The 25,028-nt window shown below is 47.5% G+C and overlaps 1 protein-coding gene across 1 annotated transcript in view; it reads right to left on the minus strand.

Moving 5' to 3' along the window:
* PLXNA2 (plexin A2) overlaps positions 1-18,696 on the minus strand; it is a gene marked incomplete in the record, with an annotated part of 325,301 nt that extends 306,605 nt beyond the window's left edge. The window contains 1 exon segment of the mRNA XM_034770557.1: positions 18,296-18,696.
* Positions 18,697-25,028: the final 6,332 nt, after the last annotated feature.

A 25,028-nucleotide genomic window follows, 5' to 3' on the forward strand; every position in this document is an offset into this window, starting at 1 on the left:
GGAGGGAGGTAGAGAAGCGGCGTCCGCGCCGCGGCCACTCGGAGCCTCCTCCTCCCTCCTAGGCTTGAGAGCCTGGGGGGAGGAGGCAGGGCTGGTGATTTGGGGAAGGGGTGGAGTTGAGGCGGGGCCGGGGGTGGGGTAATTAAAAAATGGGGGGGGGGAGCCAAAATTGTTTTTGCTTGGGGCGGTAAAAATCCTAGAGCCGGCCCTGGTTACCACGCAGGAGGCAGGGAAATAACCAAGGACGACTGGATGGCATGATGTGGTTCTGAGGGCCCAAAAGCCTGCCCAGGGTAGAGTGACTGACCCATCTCTTATTAATTTTGGTGGTGTCCAGCAGGCTAGTTGAGATCCAGGCACTGTACAAACACAGGGAAAAACAGTTCCAGCCCCAGAGAGTTTATAAACCAAACGGACAAAATAGAGGGAGCGTGAGGAAACAGAGGCACAGCAAAGCAAAGCAACTTGCCTAAGCAGCAGAGGTAAGAATGGAGCCCAGGGTCTCCCGTCTCCTTGTCCAGTGTTTTGTTTGCTAGCCCATAGTGCTACCACCTTTCCCGCAAGCTCTCATGACGCTCTTGCTTTAGGGACAAGAGAAGCTCCTCATAAAAACCTGCAAAGCCACTGCACTCCTTCTTTAAAACTCACCCGTGCCGCGATGCTTACCAAACTATTGGCAATGGCTAGACAGTGGCATCTCATGACTGCGGCTTATTAGACCAAATACACTTTTTTCACTCTTATGCTGTCTCCCCTCCATCTGCATTTTGTATATTGGTTGTATCCACCTGCTGTCTCTCAATGTGCTTAGACCGCAAGCGCTTTGGGGCAGGGACTGCTGTTTGGGTGTCTACAGTGCCTCACACAACGGGCTTCCGACCCCTGACTGGGGCCTCTTGGCTCTGCTGACAATACATCCAACAAAATCTTGACTCACTTGGGAAACAAGTTTAGAAGTCTCAGCTGTCTCCGGCCTGTTTCAAATTCAAAGCTGCACTTGTCTGTAGAGCAACTGAGTAATTTCCTTCCTACATCCAGACTATACTGGACTAGATCCAGCAGTGGCTGTAATGCAGAATATTCACCCAGGACTTGTAGGACCATATTTCACAGGGAAACAGCAAAATTTGCCTATTTCCAAAATGCCTAGAGCTCCCCTCCCCCTCTGTTCCATCAGAATAATCTTCCTTTGGACCCACTCATAACAGTCTTCTTTCAGTGAATGCAACCAGCACCATATGGCCCTCAGTTAATTTCACCCTCTCTGCACTGCCAGTAGAGTGCTGTGAAAGGCCACGGTACACACCAGTGCCAGCAGTCCAGATTGGATGTGCATTACTTTGCATTTATCAATATTGAATTTCATCACGATCTGCCATTTTGTTGCCCAGTCACCCAGTTTTGTGAGATCCCTTTGTAACTCTTTGCAGTCAGCTTTGGACTGAACTATCTTGAATAATTTGGTAGTGTCTGCAAACTTTGCCACCTCAATGGTTTACCCCTTTCTCCAAATCAGTTATGAAAATGGTGAACAGCACTAGTTCAGATCCTTGGGGAGCCCCACTATTTAACTCTCTCCACTGTGAAAACTGACTATTTATTTCTCCCCTTTGTTTCCTATATTTTAACCAGTTACTGATCCATGAAAGGACCTTCCCTCTGATCCCATGACTATTTACTTTTCTTAAGAGCCTTTGGTGAGGGACCTTGTCAAAGGCCTTCTGAAAGTCCAAGCGTACTATATCCACTGGATCACCCTTGTTGACACCCTCAAAGAATTCTAATAGATTGGTGAGGCATTTCCCTTTACAGAAGCTGTGTTGACTCTTCTCCAATATACTGTGTTCATCTATGTGTCGGATAAATCTGTTCTTTACTATAATTTCAACCAATTTGCCTGGTAGTAAAAAATTAGGTTTACTGGCCCGTAATTACCAGAATCATGAGGTTTTTATGTAGGAGACATGTGTGTCAGACAAGCCCGGCCAATTGTTTTGGGTCAAAACCAAGCAACATTAAATGGTTTCAAGTTAAATTTTGCCTTTGAACCTCAGAACTTTAACTGAAGCTCTGAGGATGAGAACCCATGTAAAATGGAACCCCCTCCAGACTAAAAGTAGTGTGTTTTACTTAGACGTCGGGAAACACTTTCTTGATACAGGCCCAGTCCTGCTTCCATTGACTTCAGTGAGAGCAGGGGTAAATCCTCTGTTAGGCAGTGATAAGGTCCATAATACTGTTAAGCGACTGAACTAGCATAGATCACAAAACAAACTGAGCTACAAGGAAATTAACATTACATCCTATTCCGTAGCAAGATGGCTGGATTAGATAACCTGGCAATGCATGTTTATAGATGGGATTTTGCAGAAGAGGCAACAGGAATTGCCAGGGATTAACACATTTAGGACTCAATATTTTGCTTTTCTTCATGTTGCATTTTGCATTATTTGGAAAAGCTTTTTAAAAATAAAAATAAAAAGAGGGAGAGATGGTATCAGATTAGCCAGAGGATGCTTGTTTGTCAACTGTCATTTGCAGCCTTAAGTAAGAGAGACATAAGTAACTACAAGAATTGCCAGCTGAAGGAAATAAACCTCTACTTCAAACCCCTAAAGTGAGAAAAATCAGACACACAAAGAGAGCACCTTTGTATTCCACTTTATGGGGTTGTTTGCATGCTCCCTATTGTAGGTTGCTTACGAAAGCTAGAAGCTGCACAAACTGGTTTCTTACCATGGGACCCCAAAATTAGCCTTAAATGTCACAATTAGGGTGATCAGGTGTCCGGTTTTCGCCCAGAGCACACGGTTGAAAAGGGACTTTGGCGACTCCAGTCAGCACCGCCAACTGGGCCGTTAAAAGTCCGGTCGGCAGTGCGGCAGCACTAAGGCAGGTTAGTCCCTACCTGTCCTGGTTGGCACCACGCTGCGCTCCAGAAGTGGCCAGCGGGTCTGGCTCCTAGGCAGGGGTCCATGGGGCTCCATGCGCTGCCCCCGCCCCGAGCATCGGGTCTGCACTCCCAGCCAATGGGAGCTGGGGTGCCTGCAGGCGAGAGCAGTGCATGGAGCCTCCTGGTGCCCCCCAGCGTGGTTCCAGGACAGGCAGGCAGGTAGCCTGCCTTAGCCCCCCGAGCAGCGCCACTGACCAGGAGCTGTCCAAGGTAAGCCCACACCCCAACCCCCTGCCCCAGCGCTGAGCCCCCCCACAAACCTGGAGCCCCCTCCTGCACTCCAAACCCCTCATCCCTGGCCCCAGCCCAGAGCCCTGACTCCCCCTGCACCCCAACCCCCTGCCCCAGCCCAGAGCCCCCTCCCACACCCTGAACCCCTCAGCCCCGGCCCCACCCCAGAGCTCTCACCCCAACTCCCTGCCTCAACCTGCAGCCCCTCCCACACTCCAAATCCCTCGGCCCCACCCTCCAGCCTGGAGCCCCCTCCTGCAGCACAAACCCTCATCCCCAGCCCCACCCCAGAGCCCGTTCCCCCAGCCAGAGCCCTCACCCTCTTCCACACCCCAACCGCCTGCCCGAGTCCAGTGAAAGTGCATGAGGGTGGTGGAAGAGTGAGCCACCGAGGGAGGGTGAATGTAGTGAGCGGGGGGCAGGGCCTCGGAATGGGGGCAGGGCTAGGGTGCTTGGTTTTGTGCAACTAGAAAATTGGCATCCCTAGTTACAATGGGAGCTGCTGGTCGCTCAACACTTTAGCAAATCCAGCCCAAGCTGTGGATGCAAGTAGAGCTGGGATATTTTGATAAGCCATTTCTTTCGGTTTCCAATAAAAATAAATATTTTACAGGAAAGGGTTGGTTTCGACAAATTTATCAAAAAATTCTAGAAAAAAAGTTCTGATATTGTCCAAATGTTTTGTTTGGACATTTTCCAAATGTAAAATTTTGGTTTTCTAGTTTCAAACAACTTTTCATTTAGAAATTGTAGTGTTAATAAAAAAAAAAAAGTCAAAATTGGAGTGTTTTGAAATCAAAATGGAATGTTTCGACCTTTTTTAATTTGGATTTTCAGTTCACAGAAGCTTTTGAGATTTTGACTTTTCATCCTGTTTTGGGATGGGAAATTATTCAAAATATCTAAAATTTTCTTGGCACAGGAAAAGTTTCCTTCCCAGCTCTAATGCTAGGTACTTGAAAATCTGGCTTGGCACCCATTCAAACTGATATATCTTAACTCACCAGCCTAAGTCCTAGATCACAAGCTCCCTGAAGCAGGGGCTGTTTCTGTGTTGTTTGTTTGTATAGTGACTAGAACAGCGGGACCCCAATCCCTTGTTGGGGTGCCTAAGCACTACCATAATACAAATAATAATCAGTTTCCTGTCACCCCACATTTCAACAAGGGGATTCATTGGCACCAAATATTACGATGTTTTTTTGTGATGTGGATGGCTTGGGACCTAAATTATCATGAGTGATTCTGATTGTTCAACATGAGAGATCTTTAAAGGAACCTGATTTGCAGGAAGCAGGTGTTCAGTACTTCTGAAAAATGGGACCCTTTCAAGTTGGGTATCCAAAATCACTATTCACTTCAGGAAACATCGGCCTCGTCCACCAGGAGTCAGACTGACTCTCATATAGACAACCAACCAGCTACCGGATGGTGGTAACTTTCAGCCACTGCCACCCTGGGGCCAAATGAGAAGTGGGGAGCTCCAGTTGCAAAATCAATTCAGCTCCTGCCCAACTTTCTAGCACCAAATCCTTAAAACAGAGTTTCCCAGTGGCCTACGATCCCTTGAGCATGTTTTATTTCTTTAAACAAGTTACAAAACATGCTCCCAAGCCCTTAAATAGCAGCTGCCTTTGTCTCTTCTGGAGGATTAGTTCTAGCACATCCCAGCCCGTGACAATCTGTGACCACCTCAAAGTCAGAAAATTTATTTGGTGGAACTGATGTACCAGAACAGCCCATGCCACACAATTTCTATGCCTTGAAAAGCCCCATTACCCAAGACCTTGCATCAGAACATTATTACATCCTGAGCAGACAAGCAAATAAGGGCTCCAAATCCTTTCTTCAGCTGAGCTCAAAAGTGTTTGCAGACTCTCCGTCGTTGCTATGTGAATTTAAAGCTTGCACAGACCAACTGCACTTAGAGCCTTGGGGAACAGGGGCTGTGCTATGTCCACCAGCCTAAACAAAATAGAACATAGCACATTGGTCACAGAAGATCCCATTGTCTCTGCTGGAGTTAACCCAGCAATAGTGGTAGAAAGCTTTAAGGTTAGGTCTTGATAAATGGTCAATAAGAGAAAAATTCTGTAATGGAACTTCTGTTGCTGTACCACAGTCCAGCTAAAGGATTATTGACCATGCAAATTCTCCCCCACCCCCAGCTCTACCATCTTTCATAAAAGGATCCCAAAGTGAATTACACCTTCACACACCTGCAAGATAGACAAATATCAAACCCATTTCATAGACAGGGAAACAGAGAAACACCACAAAGTGCCAGATTGTCAAGTGAATTCAGGGTCAGATTGCCAACTGTTCTGCACCCACAGCTGGGGCCAGGTTTCAAAAAGAGCTCAGTTCCCATTTAGATTCAAAACCAACAGCCAGATTTTGGCAAATGCCCAGCACCCACCCTGCCTAACTCTTTCCAAAAATCAGGCCCTACATTTGTGTCCTGAGCCCTGATGAAAACTCTGGCACTTGTGTCTTGACCAAAGTCTCACACTGGCAGACCAAAAAATGGAACCCAGAAGTTTTGACTCCCTGTCCCTGTTTCTAACCCATTGACAACAGTGCTTCTGAAAGAGAAAGTCAAAACACCAGGAGAAATGAATTATAGTGTTTGGGTGCTGGAGTAAAAGATGATGTCTGCGTCCCTGTAACTCAACAAGTTAGTGGTTCCTCATATCTTTGTGCACTTCGCTAACCTAAGAGCCCATGCCATCCACTTGCACATGTTTCATCACAAACCAGATGACTGAGACACCTATAGGATAGATAAATTCACAGAGGCCTCCCTTCCTGAATAATCGGGGTGAGGTTATTTTGGGTCCTCCATCCTAGCTGGAGTGAGAATTTGGAGATTGGATGCTGCAATGGGGAGAGTTGACTGTGTTATAACATCATGCTAGCATGATACTGTAATGCAAAGATTTTAGTATACTTTATCCCAAGTGTCCAATAGACCACACACACTCAGTTTCTAACTCCAGGTCCAGCCAATCTGTCAGAGATGGCAGCGCATGAAATTATCAATGTGTAATAAAGTGGTTTTAAAACTTACTATGAATACACTTTCCCCATCCTCCTCCACTTTTTAAAGCTTCTATTAAAAATAGAGGAAATTCACTGGCAAAAAAATATGTTTAAACAACATTAATGGCTGTGACAAACCAGCAAAAGGCAGGAAATTTGAGTATGAGGCCAATGCTCCATCCTGCACTCTTGCCGTTGTGCTTTTTGGGGTATTTGGCAGCTGCATGAGTTAAAGAGACAGCTTTCCATCTCTCTCTGCCCTGCTAATTCCAGCTGATCTATCCAGTCTCCAAGAACAAAAGTATTTGATGCATCTAAATCATATTTACTGACTGTGCTACCATATAAAAGCAGCCAAAATGCTGCAGGTGCTGTGCCTAGCGCTACTTTTGTAGTATTCTTTAGAAAGCAGGGAGCCTTGGAGTCCAGTGAAGTGATTTCATTTAACAATTTTAACAGTGCTGCAAATGCTCATGACTTTATCATCAGACACAGTGTGACAGTCTATACCATTATGTTCACCACTTTTACAAGACTATGATAAATTTTATACAAAGTATGCCTTGTGAGGTATCATTTGAAAAGTCATAATCTGCTGAACATTACTGTCCCAGTAAAATATGTGTACCAACATTGTATGTGAAGTTATAAGATTCTACTATGTAGCATTGCTGTAATGTACTCCAAGTTTAAGAAAAGCAGGCCCCAAATTCTCAGAAACTAAAGAGAGACCAACACCCAGTCAGGTGCTAAAAGACTATCCCTGTTTAAGCGGCCATTCTCCAGCAGGGGGAAGGCGTGAATAAGAAATTTAAATTCCATCACAAGGACAGTTTTGTGCACCTGAGACTGCTTGTCACCTGCACCCCAGTTGGGAGTAATCCTCAAAGAGGGGAGAGAGGTGTAAGAATGAGGGAGAGAGAGGCCTCCAAATCACCTCTCCCCCTCCATCTCTACTCATGGCAGCTACGACACTTAAAAAAAACAAAGAAAGCATCATTGAACTGGGAGAGCGGTGATCCTGGCTGGAAGGCTTGGATCTGCTGTGAGACAAAACCTTTTTGCTTTTAAGTTCACTTAGCTTGTTAAGTTATTAGCAGGCATTTTACTCTTATTTCTTTTGTAACCAATCCTGGCGTTTAAAATCTGTCTTTCTGTAGTTAATAAACTGATCTTATTGTTTAATCTTAACCAGTGTGTTTGGATGAGTGTGTGTGGGATACTCCATTTGGGATAACAAGGCTAGTGCATATCAATTTCCTCTGATGAAATGATGTACTTTTGATGAACTTGTACTGTTCAGAAGGATACCAAGCAGTATAAGACACACATTTCTGGGGTTGGGACTAAGAATTTGCAGGTGTTGCCCTGTATGTAAATTCATGTAACATAGCTGGGAGTGATTTTGCATGCTGAAGGCTGCATGAACAGGCCAGGAGTGGATGTTCTCCCAGAAAAGCTGTGTAAAAGGCATCCTAAACTAAAGAATTAAGGGGACAGCTGTTCAACAGTCCAGATTGTACCCTGGGTAATGTCAACACATTACTTGATGGTTTTCTTAAAGTCCCAGCTCCTGGAGTCATGGGAATCTTGGCTTTCCTTCTTTTTAAAAGTAGGTTTCTAGCCTCCTGATTACAGAGAAAGTCTGGTAAAGTTGAACTCCACAGCCTCACAAACCAGGAGGCAAATAAAAAGAACCCAATCTTTTAAAAACCTCATTTTTAAGCCAATCTCAAAACTTTGAGGGGCCATACCCATTAATTTTGAGTGCTTAAGGTTGGCAATGCTTCATACACAACATGATAAATTAACTGGATTTAATATCTGTAACTTTAAGAGCATCCCAGTGCCAGAGGGCAAGGGGCGCATTGGTACTAGGTAATGAGTTTCAGCTGGCCTGACCAATTCAGTATATCCCAACTCATTAGGGTTATAATCTGTATCTAAAAGGTGTCATGTAACATGGCACTGGAAAACTCACTGACCACTAATAGTCGTGCATGATGAATGTGGTGTGGATTAAGAGTTATGGATATTTGCTTAGGCAAAGATCTTTCACCACGGAAGGCAAGGGAGGGCAGCCCCCTGGTGCTTCTGTGGGAGGCCCTGATTGAGAGAACATCAGCCATGGGAGGAAGAACAAAGACTGGTAAGAAATCTACCTTGAACAAAGACATTCAGAGTAGCAGGGCATGTGGTGACAACCCTTTACTTGACCAGATTGCAGTCCCAGATTGCTGACACGGTACCTTATTCATAGGACCGCTACACTCTGGTCTTGTGTACACACAAACTTGTATTGGTTTAACTAAATCGGTTTTAAAACAAAGCTCTAGTTAAACTGGTACAAGTTTGTGTGTAGACCAGGCCTCTCCTCCTTTCTCCTGCCATCTTCCTGTTAGATACTGGTATCCTTTGTAGGGTCAGATTACATAGGACTCCTACCATGGGAACCAAAGACCTGAGCCATGGAGCTGCCACCTTCTGTCTAGCTTACATGTTGCTGCATGTTGTCCCAAAGCCAAGGGCAGCTACTGCAATGCGTATCAAGCTACATCCTGATGACACAAGTGAGTCTACCTAAATCAAAAACTGCAATGACTGCTGCATTTTGAGAAATCTCTTACAAGCATTTGTTCCCCAGCTCACCAAGCCTGGATAGAACATAGATAACTTGATCCAAGCTGAGTTGGGCCCTGACAGCAGCTTTTGGAATAAATCAAGGTAGAGCCACTTTCTTGAAAGTCTCCTCATGTAGAAGAGCAAGTGAGTAATCAGTGACGCACTGCCTGAGAGACTTCCTGTTTTCTCCAGCATTACTGGACTTCCTGACACAAGGTAAAGAGCAGTCAGAGCTCTGTAGCTTGACACTGATCAGTAGCTGCTGCTGAATGAATTAAAATTGCTGTTTCCAAATGGTGGTAATTGCCAGTCAGGATCTGAAAACTATAATAAGCTGTTTCCTTTAGCTCTCCATGATGCATACGGAGAGTAGCCTCTCCCTGGACCATTAGCCTGCCTCCCTCCAAGGTCTGTGCTGGGAAAATGAAGGCTAAAAAAGCCCTTCCTCAAGTGGCGTGGGATTTGGATGTGCATCTGTAACCTACTGGGCAGTGCGTTTTACACTTTCTCTTCTGTGCAGCTGCCCAGAGGACATGAGGCTGTTACAGCCACAGCTGCGGACCCTGACTCTTTGGGGCTCAAGGTTTCATCTCTGGAGGTCTCCAGTTCAGTCCCTGGTGTTTGTCTTGCTGGCAGCCCTCATGCATCCATTTGGAACTTGTCAATAGCACTTTGGGGTCACTGCGGGGGGTCCAAGGCTGGATGTGCTCACTAACCTGCTGCCCAGGGTGCTCAGAAGCCAGGCACTGCACCACACCAAGGCTCACTCCAGCCTGCTAAAAGAACGTTGTCCCCATAAGCTGAAGCCACACATGCTGGCCCTTATGAGCTTTGGACTGGATGTACTGACTTGTAACCCGTAGGCTGCTCAGAGGACCTGGACTCCTAACATTGAGCCTACATTTGTTGTACAAATGTGGTGGTGAAAAATAACAAAGCGACAGACTTTCCGAACAGCCAACACTGAAAGTTTTATAAGGTCAAACCCTTAGGCCTAATCCACACTAGAAAAAGTCTGTATCGGCAAAACTTCCTAGTGTAGACTCAGCTAAAGCTGGCAAACAAGAGCTATTTCAGGTATAGCTTACACTAGTTCCCCCAAACAAAATAAGCTATACTGACAAAAAATGCTGGTATGATTGTATCTACAGTAGGACTTCTGTCAGTACGTTTCGTAAGAAACCCCACCCCAACTGTCATGACTATACCATCAAACGTTTAAGTGTAGAACTGGCATTAGCTTCATTTAACCAGCTGGGAGACAGTTGTGAAGTGCTGGCTGGCTCCCACCTCACCAGCAAAACAGCTGCACTCCAGGTTTGAGCAAATGTTTCTCTTAACACTCACTAACAGAGGATGGGGATGCACAAGCTCACCAGGCTGCGAGGAAGGAGACTTTCCTTTCCTGTTTAGCTTTCGGTGCTGAAACAACTGTTGTCTCACTCACAGTTTGGAGTGGACCCCCACTTGCCCCGCTCCACCATCCCTCAGAGGCTTAATGTGTGAGCCTCTGGCTAGAGCAACTCCTGCCTCTCCCTCTGCAGCTCACTCCCAGAGCATCTGGTTGTTTCATTAATGAGCCATAAGAAAGGAGCAGCAGCAGCAGGAGGGCGAGGTGAGAGGTCAACTTAATATTTACCCAGACGTCACCTTTCACTTTTGCGCGGCGGGGAAGTCACTTCAAAGCAAAGGAAGGGCTGCGAGAAACATCCCGGGTCTGCTGGGGAGGCTGTGCTCACATTAACACAATAGAGCCACTTCCAGCCCAGCTCCTGTCAGGCAAGGGAGGCCCCAGGAACTTCTGGCAGTGCTTCCAAACCTCTGGTCCATAAGCCAGTATAGCCCCCTCAGACTGTTAGGAGTCTGCCTATCCTTCCCTCTCTAATGCCACTGCTTGGCCTCCCACTCTTCCATAGAAGCCCTAGACCGCCACAGGCAACCAGGCAGCTTGGGCTGCTGGACCCCAACTCCAACCCTCCTGGTTCTGAACACCCTTCATTTCAGAGCAGTTTGGATTTTGGGGCTAAACCCCAGTACTGCAAGCCACCCAGGCTCTAGGGAGGTTAGAGTGCGCAGCGATGGGTGGGAGGCCAAGGGAACTGGCAGGAGTAGTCAGGATCTCTGGAGAGCTTGGAACTCCCATTGATCTCCAATGCACTCATTGCAATTCTCTAGGAGACCCCAAGGTAGACAAGAGGCGGCCCCACAAATGGGCCTGTTCTTCAGGGCAACATTTTTAAGGCACCCTAATGCCACAGGCCACCCTGTGTGTGAAACCAACATAGAAACAAGTGGGTAGAATGGGGACATGCCACAGGTAGGATTTTTAATTTCCAGGCAGAGATATCTCATTTGGTGACTGACCTTGTGTTACTGAGCGATGTGTTTGTACATCAAACCTTTTACTAACCCCCTGCTAAGGTAGTGTGCTTGTGCTTAAAGCAGGATGACTCCTGAGTTCTATTCGTGGCTCTAGAAATGCCTTACTCAGGGCCGGCTCCAAGCACCAGCCCTCCAAGCATGTGCTTGGGGTGGCACCTGGAGGGGGGCGGCGCTCATCTGGGGAGAGCGGGGCCCCGGCCGGGCTCGTCGCCCTCTTCCTGGCACTCCGGCCGGCCAGGGACAGTGTGGCCGCGGCCGGGCTCGCTGCCCTCCTCCCGGCGCTCCGGCCGGCAGGGAAGAGCGGGGCCGCCCTCCTCCCGGCGCTCTGGCCGGTCGGGGAGAGTGGGGCTGCGGCCGGGCTCTCCGCCCTCCTCCCGGTGCTCCGGCTGGTCGGGGAGAGCGGGGCCCCGGCCGGGCTCGCCACCCTCCTCCCGGCGCTCCGGCCGGCAGGGAAGAGCGGGGCCACCCTCCTCCCGGCGCTCCGGCCGGTCAGGGAGAGCGGGGCCACGGCCGGGCTCTCCGCCCTACTCCCGGCGCGCCGGCTGGCCGGGGAGAGCGGGGCCGCCCTCCTCCCAGTGCTCAGGCCGGCCGGGGAGAGCGGGGCCACGGCCGGGCTCGGCGCCCTCCCCTGTCGCGCTCCCCGCTGGGGGGGCAGAGGGCGGCGGGAGGCTTTTTTGCCTGCGGCGGCAAAAAACTCAGAGCCGGCCCTGGCCTTACTGTGAGAAAACCACCTCAGACTGCCTCAGTTTCCTGATCTGCAAACTAGCGGTAAAATTTACCCGTCTCCTACAGCTGTGGAGGAGAAGCTTAATACATGTAAAGCACTTTAGTATTGGATAAGAAGGATGAGAGAAATGCCAAAAATTGTTAACAGTGTCTAAGGCAAATCATTGCTTTAACATTGTCCTCCAGGGTATCACGCTTGGAGTCCCACCATCAAACCTTTCAGTGCCTTGCAAACACAGGACGAGCTCTGTCAAAATCAAGATACCCAGCCACCTAGCACTCTTCTTCACACAAAAGCCACTTGGAACGTCACAGAGACAGTGGGGATAGAACTCACATCCCATAGGCACAGTACATTATCCCCTCAGCTCGAGGAGAACCTCCATTAGCTCTTAGCACCGAAGGGCCTATGACACATAGCTGTGCAACTCCAATTCCATCCAGCTGGGCAATGGTGAACACACACGTATAATGGCATTTCACCCCGGAGGATGCCAGCTACGTTGGGACAAACCCAATGGTTTGGCTATTCCTGCACAGACTGCAAACTGCTCCCTATATTCCTGCTACAACAAAATGGGTATATTCACCTGAGCGGCCTTTAATCTCCTCTGTAGATTGCTGGTGCTCTTCAGACAAGGGACTAGAGAACATACCTCATTTGCTTTCCCGTTGCAGCGGAACAGCCTACATCTGCATCGGGCAGGATGGAGGGCTTGGCTGACAGGGCTCAGCCCAGCTCACTATCACTCTTCCTTTTAAGATGATCTGGACTTTTTTTTTTTTTTTTTATAATGTGACTCTCATGCCTTTTATCTCCTGCTCTGAATGTAATTTTAGCCCAGGCAAAGCAGGATTAAACTTTCATAACATGATACATTTATCTCGCTTTTCATCCCCTTCGCCTCCCCCTTCAATTTCACCCAACGAGAAGCAGAGATTATACCGAGAAATATGAGAAGGGATATATCAGATCAGAACAAGGGAGGCCACTTTTTTCTCAGCACCCCACCTCTGGCACGTACCATCCCATGGAGCAGCCAGAATCACCATTTAGCCAGCAAAGTTAGGCTAACGATATTTCTCAACCCAACTAAAACACAAGGCTGGATTAAAACTCAGAGAAAAGACCCAACAGAGAACACACAGTGGAAGATTAGATTAGAGACAGACATCATTGACATATGGTATGCGCGCTTATTTCATCTTACTTTATTTATTTATTTTCAAGTCTTGCCAGAGCAATTTTACCACCACCTGAGAACATCTCACCACTGCATTCAGGCCACAGCAGGGGAGGCAGAAAGACAAACCATGCTGAGACGATTCCAAGAGCATCTCTGTCCTGGATAAAGGGGGTGGGGGTTGGATGAGTGTATAGGGGGCGGGGGGGACCATCAGCTACAGCCACTCTGATTTATCTGGGAATTTTTGAACACAGTAAAGTCTTCCTGCCTCTCCCAAAAGTGCTGTTTCCAGTAACAGGTAGGTCTCAGCAAAATGGTGGGTCAAATTCTCAGCAAGTGCTGCTCATCTTAGTGTCTCCTTTCACCATAAGGGACCAGTGGCACTCAAGTGATGAGATGGCCAGTTTTAGTGCCTTCCCAAGTTAAATTCGGTGACCGCTCTGCTTGCTGCCCCCCCATCCTTTTTTAAACTCCCACAAAAGCAGCTCTTTAGTACCTTTTAGCCTGAACTGCAGGAGCCCCCCTCTAGTGGAGTGAGATGGTATTTCAGGTGGCCCACAACCCAGTCTCATTCGCTCTTCGAGCAATAACTGTATCGTAGAAAATTCAGTCCCACTCAGACTCACAGCCCAGCCTGGGGATGCATTACTTTGACTAGCTCATGAATTGTTACTGCTCTGCTGTTTGGCCTGAGCAGTTCCCAAACTGCTTAGGCCAAAGGTGGATTTGAACGATGAATCCTGGTGTAGGGAGGGGAGGAGACGAGTGGAAACGAGAGTGAAATGATGGAGCGGGAGAGCACAACTTTCATTCTCAGTTTGTTAGATAAAGATCTTTTAGAAATAACCCAGAACTAAACGGACAATAAAATCCCTTTGCAAAGCAAAAGCAGGGTGGCTTTTTCAGCAGGTTTTTAACCCCCAGAAGCCTGGATTTGAGAACAAGGCTCAAGTCACAAGTGACATAAGTTTGACCTGCTCAATTCAGCCTTCTACCATAGATCTAATTCCTTAACAAACCCGATTCCCAATTCTGGAAAAAAATTGGGTTGGTGTAAGGAGTTGGCAAGCAGCAGCAGCCTTGCTACAGGCTAGCGCAGCAGAATGCTTGGGGACAGCATCCCTGCCACATGCCCTTCTCTTCAAAACACCCCAATAAATATACATTTTTCCTTTAGCTAAAGAGAAAGAATATGAATATAAAATCCTTTTAGGCAGCAGCAGCCTCCACTTTCCCAGGCCAATACATTGCCTGGATTCTTCTTGTGTTCCCAATTTCTCTTCTATATCCTTGAAGCTTTCTAACAAACTAGTCTTCACAGACAAAGAACTTTCCACTGCCTCAGCCCAGAATGCCTTTTTGTCTTGCAGGCAACTGAGGTTAGATCTTATGGAGGCAAAGAGGGCAGAAAAGGGAAGACGCATAGCTCTAAGAAGCCAAGGAGTAAGTGGACATACTCAGGTCACGTGTAGGATGCTCTTGACCATAATCATAAAGGCATCAGGGATCCAGTCATCAAGACTGTGGCCAAATCCTAGGAAAAAAAAAACTTGATAGTACCTTCCCCCCACTTCCCCTCTTGTCCTTTGTTGTCCTCCTAGCCAAGCTGGTTAAGAGATTAACACTCTAAAAACCACATTTACTTTAATTAGCCATGAAATCTTTATAAGTAAGTGAAAAAATGTTTCCCTTGAGGGATTTTTGTCCATTCATCACTGTTTGAATTACAGGGGAGACAGAGAGAGATGGGGGGGAAAAAGGGGAAAAAATTAGAAAATTCAGATCTAATGAATTAATAGCAGAATGCCCAAAGGGGAAGCGGACTACAACTATAAAATGCAAGCAGCTCAAAGGGACGATTCGGAATTATTTCTAGTTAACAGACTGTAACACAACGCTCCGGTCTCTTTATGATTTGGGTAGCTTGGCTAGCAGTCCCTGGCTTTCTCATTGGTAGTGACGGACAGAAGTACATTGTGCCCCCCAGGCTGTGTGTACAGACAGCTGTGTGCGACTCTACCAGGAGACAGCTGGGTAAGGAGGGAGATAGGCTAGAAACAGCCATCAGGCCCCTTGCACCTGATTTTTAATGATTATTTTACCACGGGAAACCATTTGAGAAGGGCTGGGGTGGGGGTGGGGCGAAGCAGGGAGAAAATCTTGCCACAACTTAGACCCATAAATATTTCATAGCACCGGCATAAGAACGATTATATTGCTGCCAGCTCCTTTCTTGTGTATTTTAAACATCTCACCGCCTTCCACTTTCTCTCCCCCCCCTCCCCCCGGTTTGTGTGTTTCTTGTAACAGGCCCATGAAATAAAGATTAGCTGAATAATCAAGAGTGTTTAGAAATGTGAAAGGGGCAGTCTCAGGAGCACCACAGGCTCATCACTCTCAATTTCCCCCCACTCTTAAGAATTCCAGAGACCGAGGAAGGAAGCAAATTTTTCATGTGCTTAAAAAAAAAAAAGCCTCAGGGCTGGAATGGGAGCGGGGTGGATGGGCACAGAGCTTGCTGCTCCTCATAGCAAGGGATCACTAGAACAAGTATGAGAAGAGGAGACATTCTCCACCACTACCCCGTTACATTTTTATTGTTTGAGCTGCACAGGGCCAATTAAAACAACTTGATCAGTGCAGCATTTGGACTGAAGCATGGGGGTGGATGTGTGTAATTTTCCTGCCTGTGATGGATTTTACCTTTACCCGCTAAACCAGGCCTCCCCGAACAAAGATACTTCGAGAAGACCTGGCAACCTTTGGCATGCATCATATTGGCACCAAAAAGCAGGCCTGGCATTTCCCCTAGGATCTTCCCTCCACACGTACCCTGCAGCACCCAGCCCTTATCTCCCAAGCAGCCTCAGTGGAAAGATTCACCTATCACCTGAGAACACCAGTGCTAAAATCCACCCAAGCCACTGAGTCATTCCTTCACGACTTGCTCCAAGCTTCAACTGCACAGAGTTTCCACCGCTGGCCTGGAAGCGCTGAGGCTCTGAGGGGCCAGTCAATGGGAGCCCTCATGCACAGCATGGGAGTCACATGGCTTCCTGAAACACCCCACAAACGGCTCCCAATGTCATTTCCATTTAGCTGCTTTGCAAGCCAGTTTGTCACATACCAGTGCGATTTGCTGTAGAGAGTTAAAGAGCAGGACAGTTGAAGTCATCTCTTCTCCACTGTCACATATACCCAGGCCTACAGTGGTCAGAATCTATTGGTTTTTTCCTCCTGGTATCTAACCACAGGGGTGGAGGGGGAGAGTTCAGGTTGTTCTGCTGAGGAGCAGGGGAGAGTTGAGGGTTAACAGGACAAGTAACACAGGGTGTGATGAAAAGCACCCGGAGAAGCTGTTCCTATCATGTTTGTGGATTCTGTGCGGATTCTAAACAGCATCTGTTACCTGTTCCCACTGCACAAACTTGTTATAAGCCAGGGGGAAACTCCACAAATAATTACCTCCAATAAAGATATAAAGGCAGTGAAGAGTAAATTGGGTTACTTTATCTTCCTGCAACGAGCACAGCAGAGATGGTTAGGCGAGTTGAGTGAAGTGCTGTATTTTGCTATACAAGCCATTTCACAAGAGAAATTGTACATTTTAGTTACTCTTTAGCTGAACCGTTTTTCCAAAATCAAAGCTATTGCGTTCGGCTCCCTGAACCGCTCTTAACTATGCTATTGCACTCAGAGTGAATGGGAAATTGGCCAAGGACAGCAGCGGAGGTACATTATTTTATAAAAGGGCTAAAATCTCTGTGTTTGAAAAAAAAAAAAACAACCCAACCCCTCTGTTCTGAAGAGGGCACCGATTCTCTTCGAGGCAGCAGGCTTTCAGCTGCAGAAGTAGGTCATTTGACTTAACTTTCAGAGACATGAGTATCAATGGGGCTGTCCAGCGAAGGAGAGCAGAGCCCATCTCCCAGAACTCAGCTCCCAGCTATCAAACCGAATCGTCTCGCCACTGAAAAGTTAAGAGCTAGACAAATAATGGGGGAAACCCCTTAGAAATGGGATTTTGTAGCCTCGTCCCCTGCTAACACTGCATCCTCTCTCCCCGCTGAGACAATACCCCGAACTACCGATCACACATGCACAATTGCCCACCCATCACTTACTAACACCCCCACCCCCCTTAATGCTAGCCTGTGACACTGCTCGGAACACAGAATTATTAACTCAACCTCTTCGCCCCAGCCACACAAAGTATTGACGCGGCTCGCACAGAAGAAAGGCTGGTTGGTATTGGGCTATTCTAGGTTACACTGGGGGCACGAAGTCGAGAGGACAGTGTGCGTACATGTCCTGTGTATAGAGACAAGCCACCCTTGCCATTACACATGGGCCAGCCAAACCATTCAGGGGTTGACGGGACTGAGGAACACACAGACAGTACCTCGGACTTCTCTGGAGAAAGCGCAGACTGATTCACTTCTAGCCCCCCCCTGCCCACCCAACTTCCACGAGAGATTTTGCAGCATTTGGGAGTTTTCGTGGGAACAATTTTTGGTATTCACGAGCGCTGAAAATAAATAAATAAAAAAAGTCTCTCCTTGTCAATGGCAACGTTTTGTTTGCTTGTCTACTCGGATGCACTTCCTCCCCCCTAGATCATGACTGCCTGGGAGAAAAATGAAGCCGCTGAGATTCAAGGAGGAATAAAATACATTTATAGAATAGCTCAACTAAGAAAAAAATAATGGGGAACCTAAAACGGAGCGGGGGGCACGGGGGACCAAAGGGCTCTCTTGATGTATCTTTATTTCCAATGGATGAGGAAGCGTGTCAGGATGCTGCTTCCACACACCCTCCCCTCCAGAGGTGCAGGTTCCCAAGTGCACTGTCTGGAAAGACAAACATGTCACTAACGCTTCCAGCCTAAGCCACGCAGCAACACATGGGGCTGGAGCCCTTCCGCAGGCACACGTTACACACAGCCCTGTCCACAAGAAAGTGGCTGGGGTCCTCTATGGGGGGCCACCGGGGGGGATCTCCCTCAGTCCCTCCTTTCCAAATGCATTGTGTGATTGTATCAAATGACCGGGGGGGGGACTCTTGCACCCCAGAGATGCATGCAGAATAAAAGGGAGCAGGCGGAGGTTGAAGGCACAAGCCCCCCTTTGCCAGCCCCGGCTTGATGACTTACCAAACCTCAAGGTCCGCTCCTGTCCGTCTCCTTGGGGGGCGGACAGCCTCCCGCCCCCCTGCGCCTCCTCGGAGTTAGGGAGAGGCGATCCGCCCGGCCCCCCGATGCATTAACATCCACAGCAAGTGCCCAGCTCCTGATCTGTATTCCTGGAGGCTCCCTGCTCTTCCTGGGATCCGCTGCTCTGCACCCCGGTGCGGCTGGCTGCCCAATTACTGCTGTGTCGAAACTGTCCTTATTCCTCGCCTTTGCCCACCGAGCCCTCTCCTCGCCCCCCTCTGGCATGAGCCACCCCGGGCTGCCTGCCCTTCCCCGCTCCCCTCCTGCGGGGAGCTGTTTCCCCCTCTCCCTCTTTCTCCCAGCCGAATTTCCCAGGAACTGTGGGGCTCCTTCCCCCAGCTCCTGCCTGGCACTGGAAGCTCATCCCCCATCAGCAGCAGGCTGGCTGGCTGCTAAAGCCTGCCTCCCTGTATTACCATGGAGCTCATTAACATACAGTGTCTGGGCTTAACCCTTCCCCGGCCGAGCCCCGGGCCTCCCCGCGCCCCCGGCGGGGCCAGCGAAGAGAAAACGGGGCTGGGAATTCGGCCAGGTGCTGAGCGAGACCCGCCCGGCGCTGCCGAGAACCTCCGTCCCCACCCCAGCGAACGACTCCAGAGAAAACGCGGCGCACCCAGGGGCTGGGCCGGTTGGTAAAGAGCACTAAAAGGCACCCGAAACTGGAGCCGGCACAGACACCCCACAACCTGCCTGGCTCCCCTCCGCCTTCCGGCGCCCGCGTTTCAGACCTTGCCCCCATAAGGTGGCAGGTGTGATTCGAGGGAGCTGAAGCTGCTTTTACATTTTATCTTAACGCCCCCACACAGTTGGTCAGGATGCTCGCTTGGTGGGGTCAGCATCTCCTGCCCTCATTTGATACAGGCCACTGAGCAGTGAACAGGCTCCATAAATAACCCGTTGCCAATCCCCTGAACGCTCCTGCAACCCCCAGTTATGTATCTATAACCTTCCTATCTCCTGCAGACTATCAGCTCTGAGATGCAAGGAGCAGCTAGGGAGTTAATGAGGGAATGCGATCCAGCAATCAGAGAAAGGGTCTGACAATCCTGACTCTTGGGGTCTAGTCTGAGCTTGGCCATTGACTTGCTAGGTGAACTTGGGCATTTTATTATTAGTTGTATGCTGCTGGAATGAAGGAAAGGAAACCACCCACCAAAGATTTGTGTCTTATGTGCCTCAGTTTCCCCATGTATGACAAGGAGGGAACCTCACAGAATTGACATAAGGCATAACTACTAGCCTTTGTAAAGCACTTTGAGATTCTTGGGCCACAAAGAACCATGTAAGTGCAAAGAATTATTAACCAGCAGCTGGGGAGACCAAACACAGAGTCAAAGCACCCCACTTTCCACAGTCCACAACCCACTCACACTGCACTGAACCCCCCCAGTTCTGTGTCCCCCATTCTGTCGTCCTACACTAACTGAGCACTATTAAAAAAAGTTTAGCTCCAGTCGTGTGGGCTGAGCATTTGGAAATCTAGGCCTACAGGTCTTGGCACCTCCTACCTGGGAGATCTCCTTTTGCTCCTCATACACCACTGCAGGTGTGATCCCTGTAATTATGCTATCTGGGCCCCAGCTTACTAGAAGAGAAGGGTCTGCTAGAAGAGTAATCTCAGACCCTTTTCCTTTAGAAAGTGCTTCCCCTTTTGGCCTGAATTAACCAAACCTGTTGTCCTCCAGGCCATGGTGGAGGGCAGCTGAAGAAGAAGGGGGAAGGGAGGGTGATTTGGGTGGTTACTTTGTGGTATTACACATCATGGCATTGCTGCTTCTTTTTAACATATTTGTCAGAAGTACCTATTGCATCCCGCGAGGGGGCTGTTCTAGGGTAAATAAATAAATTAAAACTATTTTGTTAAAAACAAACAGTCCCCATTCCTCTCCTTAGCCACTGTCACTTCCCTCCTGCATCAGAGTTAGGTACTGCCCTCCCACCCACACTGGTGGGTTGCCAGTAACTAGATGGCTGTCAATGGGGATTTAAGCCATGGGGTGTACTGTTGCCTTGTGTTATGTCTCTGGAAAGTTACCATGGCATAGCATAGCATGTGGAAGCACCCGAGTGGGGTGATCTCAGAGTTGGAGAGGGACGCTCTTTAGATAAGTCCTTTGACTGATTTAGAGAACGATCACATCTGGAGAGACACTCATAGTAACTGAAAAGCAAATTAAAATAAAAAGGGAAAGGTACGTACAAGAACAGCTAAAACTTTCAGTCAATTCTACTCACTGTCAGGTGGAGACAGACAGACAGACAGACAATACAGCTACCTACAGGACTTCCCAGCTCTTGGGGGAAGAGCTCCTGAACATTCCCCACTCAGCACTAAAATAAGAGCATCTGCCAAAGGCTGCTATTTATTGAGCAGAGCCAGGTCCTATGGCTGCCTGGTGCTTAAAGCTACAACCACACAGGTGTATATTTGAAATGAACACACTTCATCACTGAGAGCAGAAAGCTACAGCCTGACTTGGATCCCAAAAGGATTCCCAGGCGCTACTTCCTAAGCTTTTTAATAAAGGAGAGACTTTAATCAATCCACACTTCTGCCCACAAAACCAGGAACACAATCAAGGGGAAGAAATTAAGGCTAGTGTAGCGATTCTCTAGCTGCCCTCTAGTGGCAGGTCACATGTCTGCAGCTAAAAACACCTGGGAGAGAGAGAAGGGAAATTTCTTCCCTGTGCTCTTCATGTTCCCTCTACCAGGAGTATAAAAGTAAAACAGGCTCAGTTGCGTGCCAGAAAGGAGGGGGCCAGTGCAGTCTCTCTCCCTCTCAGCCCCTGGGCTGCCTTTTCCCCTTGCAGGAGTGGGTAACTGGGTTAGGGATGTTTGTTGTTTTTTGGATTTTTTTGAGGCTGGTGGGAAGGGGAGAGGAATCAAACCTACAAACCTATTTCTGTTGCTTGCAACTAAAGTTTAAAGGAGCTTCCCAATTTGGGAAGGTGGGGGTTGTAAAAGAGGATAAACTTAATTCCTCCTCCAGGGACAAAGTCACACAGTAGGTTGTGAATACTCCTCTACTAGGGGTCAAATTTCTCCCCTGCCTATGTCTACTAATATCCATAGAAGGATTTTCTTTTTAAACACATCCCCTACAATTCTGCAGAGCATAGACAGGAGGTGTCCCATCTCACCTATTCCACTTAAGGGCCGGATCTCATTGCAATTGAAGTAAATAAGACCCCCCCACTGACTTCACTAGGACTTGGCGTGGACCTGTATTGGGGATATTTTTGATGTTCTGCAAGGATACTATAGGAAACAGCTGTTTAGATCAGGAGGGTGCTCAGTGTCTACAAGGACCATACCCTTAGCAAGCTCTGCTCTTTCATTATTCTGTCCCTGCCTGATATATTGACTGTGTCTTTCATTCACAGCAAACTACACTAAATCCCATTACAAATACCAGCTTTGGTTAAATGCTTGTCCCGCTAATGCAATTTCTCCTTTCACAGAAAGCAGTACAAGGCGGGTCAGAGCGTCTCAATCATTTCTCTCCTCTTTGCAGGACTGCATCCTGTTTATTATTTATTAGTGGCAAATTGTTTTCAGGGATGCAGGGTCTATCTCCTGCTAATTACAGGATTTCTGAACTAGGGAGCAGAGGAGGCCATTGTATGATGCATGTGAGGAGCCAGGGTTTATTTTGGGGCACGAAGAGCAAAACAGCACTGGTCTGGGATTCACTGGGGGCCGTCACGGCTAGAGAACGTGAGCTGATGAACGATGCCATTTGCATGACCAGTCCTGTGGTCAGATGTGCTTTAGGCATGGCATGTCCTTACCTGAAACAACTTTTGGGGAAATCCTCATCTGGATTTGTGTCCTCCCATCCCTGAAGCTGATGATATGTACTAGTGCCTAGGGATCACAGGAAGCCCCCTTTCGTCGCTAGAAGCATGCAGTAAATATCAGTATTTATTGTGTGGAGTTGGGGTGGCGAATGGGAATGTAAAGGGATGTAGGGAGGGAATATACCTATTTGTTGTATTAATGTGTGTGTGGGTGCTGCACGTTTGTGTGTCTGTGCCTGTGTGTGCATGCGTATGCATGAGTATCCCGTGCATTTCTGTATCTGCCGTGCCAGAATTGTGTGCATGCGCGTCTTGTGTGTTGTTTGAGTATTGTTTTGCATGCATACTATGCATTGCATATAGGTGTGTGTGATGTGTAGATGGAGTGTGTTTTTGTTTGTGTATGGTGTGCTGTGTACTTTGTGGATTTGTTCGTGTGTATGTGTTTTGGGTATTTACGTATTATATTTTGTGTGTGTATTGTGCCTTTATTTTGCGAACGTGTGTATTTGCATTTATTTTGTGCAGTTTCTGTGCCTTCATTTTGTGTACATCTTTTGTGTGTGCTGGTTTGTGCTTTGCGTTAATATTGTGCCAGCGCCTTGTGACTATATGCATGCACGTGTATATTTCTTTGGCATGTGTGCACTTTTGTTTGTGTGATACGTTGCATACACATCTAAAAAGAAAACTAACAGCACTGCATGACATCCCTTTTACTGGCTGTTGTGCTGTGAGCTGATTATAACCCACATTGCTATGACATGTGGATGGGCTCCCAGCACCCACATGGGAATTGTTTCACTTTTCAGCCTTTTCTCCAGTGGGTCCAATCACAGCATCTTACAACCAGCAAAGAGACACCAGGGGCAAGTGGCTGTGGGTAATTTATGGGCAAAATGAGGGTGAATGGAGAATACAGATCACAGAGAGGCAAGGAGCTGTCCCTGTTGGGAACCAAACGGGCAGGACCTGCAATGAAGAGCAATAACTCACCAAGGCGTCTGCCTCTGTGGCCCCTTTCGCTGGTACTCTCCAGTATGCAAATCCCAGTTTCTGGTGTACTTTATACAGTAGCTTGGCTCTTAGAGCTGCAAATCAAACAGGGCAGGACTGGAGTCCTTTTCTGCTAACCACAAGCCACACTCCCCTTTCTTCCTCTGCTTTGTGAGCATCGCCAGGGGGAAGAGAGTCTCTTGAACATGCCCTTCTATCACACCTGGCAATAGCAGCCCTAAGCCTGGTTCAACCAGGAGTCCTTAGGTGCGGTCTCCCAGCAAGCCAAGCTCCCTTTCCGTCTGACCAAGCGGGATTTGCATAAGGGCTGACTGGCCTTTGTAGGGGGTGTAGCCTGGGCTCCTTCAGGCGAGGGAAATAAAGTGTAGTAAAACGAATGAGATGCAGTGCCTTAATCCTGTGCTGTCTTTGCTTGCATTGGCTCAGAATAACTGAGAGGGAGGGAGGCTGGAAAGAGAGCGCGCGTACACACACACACACACTCTCTCTCTCTCTCTGTACCTGTCTTCAATCATTCCTAGTGGGAAAAGCAGGAATTGCTAGCTTGCCTGTGGCCAGTTCTTGTAACTTGCCTCTTGTGGAAGGTAAAGGAAAATGTTTGTCTATATATAGGCTTGGAAGGCATTAGATTTTGAGCGGTAAATGTCAGAAAACATCGATTTCACCAAACACACAGCCTGCTGCCAAAATATTTCCATCGCCAATGATCAGAATTTACAGACAGGCAAATGAAGAAAAATGCTGCTGCAGCACTTTGATGAGAGTTTGAGTTAAGGGTATTTACTTTGTATATTTTGACATGTGATGCTAACAATTTGGGTTGGATCTGTTCTAAAGCTTTAGCTTTTAAAATCTCAATGTCTACAGTCATTAAATAATTATTGTCTGCTCCCTCCAAATTTCCAACAAACCGTGAAAATTTAAATCAATAAAAAATGAAAAAAGCCTGAAAATAAGCACTGATAATTTTTCAAAACTATCGAAAACCAAAAACCAAATTCTACCAGGCTTATCTATATACAGTCGTGGCTCCGAGTCTCCCCTACTTACACATCCACTGGATAGAGAAGTGCATCACATACGTAAGCAAATGCACATGCATGAGAATTGGGCCTGAATCAGATCCCCAGACCTGACTGCTCTTGAACTCGGATTAAATCTGGATTCAGACTTGGTGCATATGTCTTCAAAGGCAATGAAGCAGGTGTTTGAATGGAGATCTTAATTAAGTTGGGGCTGGGTTGGAAGCTGAAGGGGTTAAAAAAAAAAGTAAAACAAGGGTGATGTCATGGGAGGGGGTCTACTATAGACCACCAAATGAGGAAAAAAGAGGTGGATGCGGCTTTTTTTAAACAACTAACAAAATGGTCCAAAGCACAGGACTTGGTGGTGATGGGGGACTTCAACTAACCAGAAATCTGTCGGGAAAGCAACAACACAGCAGGGCATAGATGATCCAACAAGATATTGGAATGTATTGGAGACAATTTTTTTGTTTCAGAAGTGGAGAAAGCAAGGAGGGGAGAGATTGGTTTAGATTTGATTTTGACAAATAGGGAGGAACTGGAACTTGAGAATTTGAAAGTGGAAGGCAGCCTGGGTGGAAGTGATCATGTAATGGTAGAGTTAATGATTCTAAGGAATGCTAGGAGGGAAAACAGCACAATAAAGATAACGGATTTCAAGAAGGCAGACATTAGGAAACTCAGGGAGTTGGTAGGTAAAATCCCATGGGAAGCAAGTCTAAGGGGAAAAACAATTCAAGAGAGTTGCAGTTTTTCCAAAAAGAGACATTACTAAGGTCACAAGAGCCAATTATCCCACTGCATAAGAAAAATACAAAGTATGGCAAG

The sequence above is a fragment of the Trachemys scripta genome, chromosome 4 (assembly GCF_013100865.1).
Source record: "Trachemys scripta elegans isolate TJP31775 chromosome 4, CAS_Tse_1.0, whole genome shotgun sequence".
Lineage (NCBI taxonomy): Eukaryota > Metazoa > Chordata > Testudines > Emydidae > Trachemys > Trachemys scripta.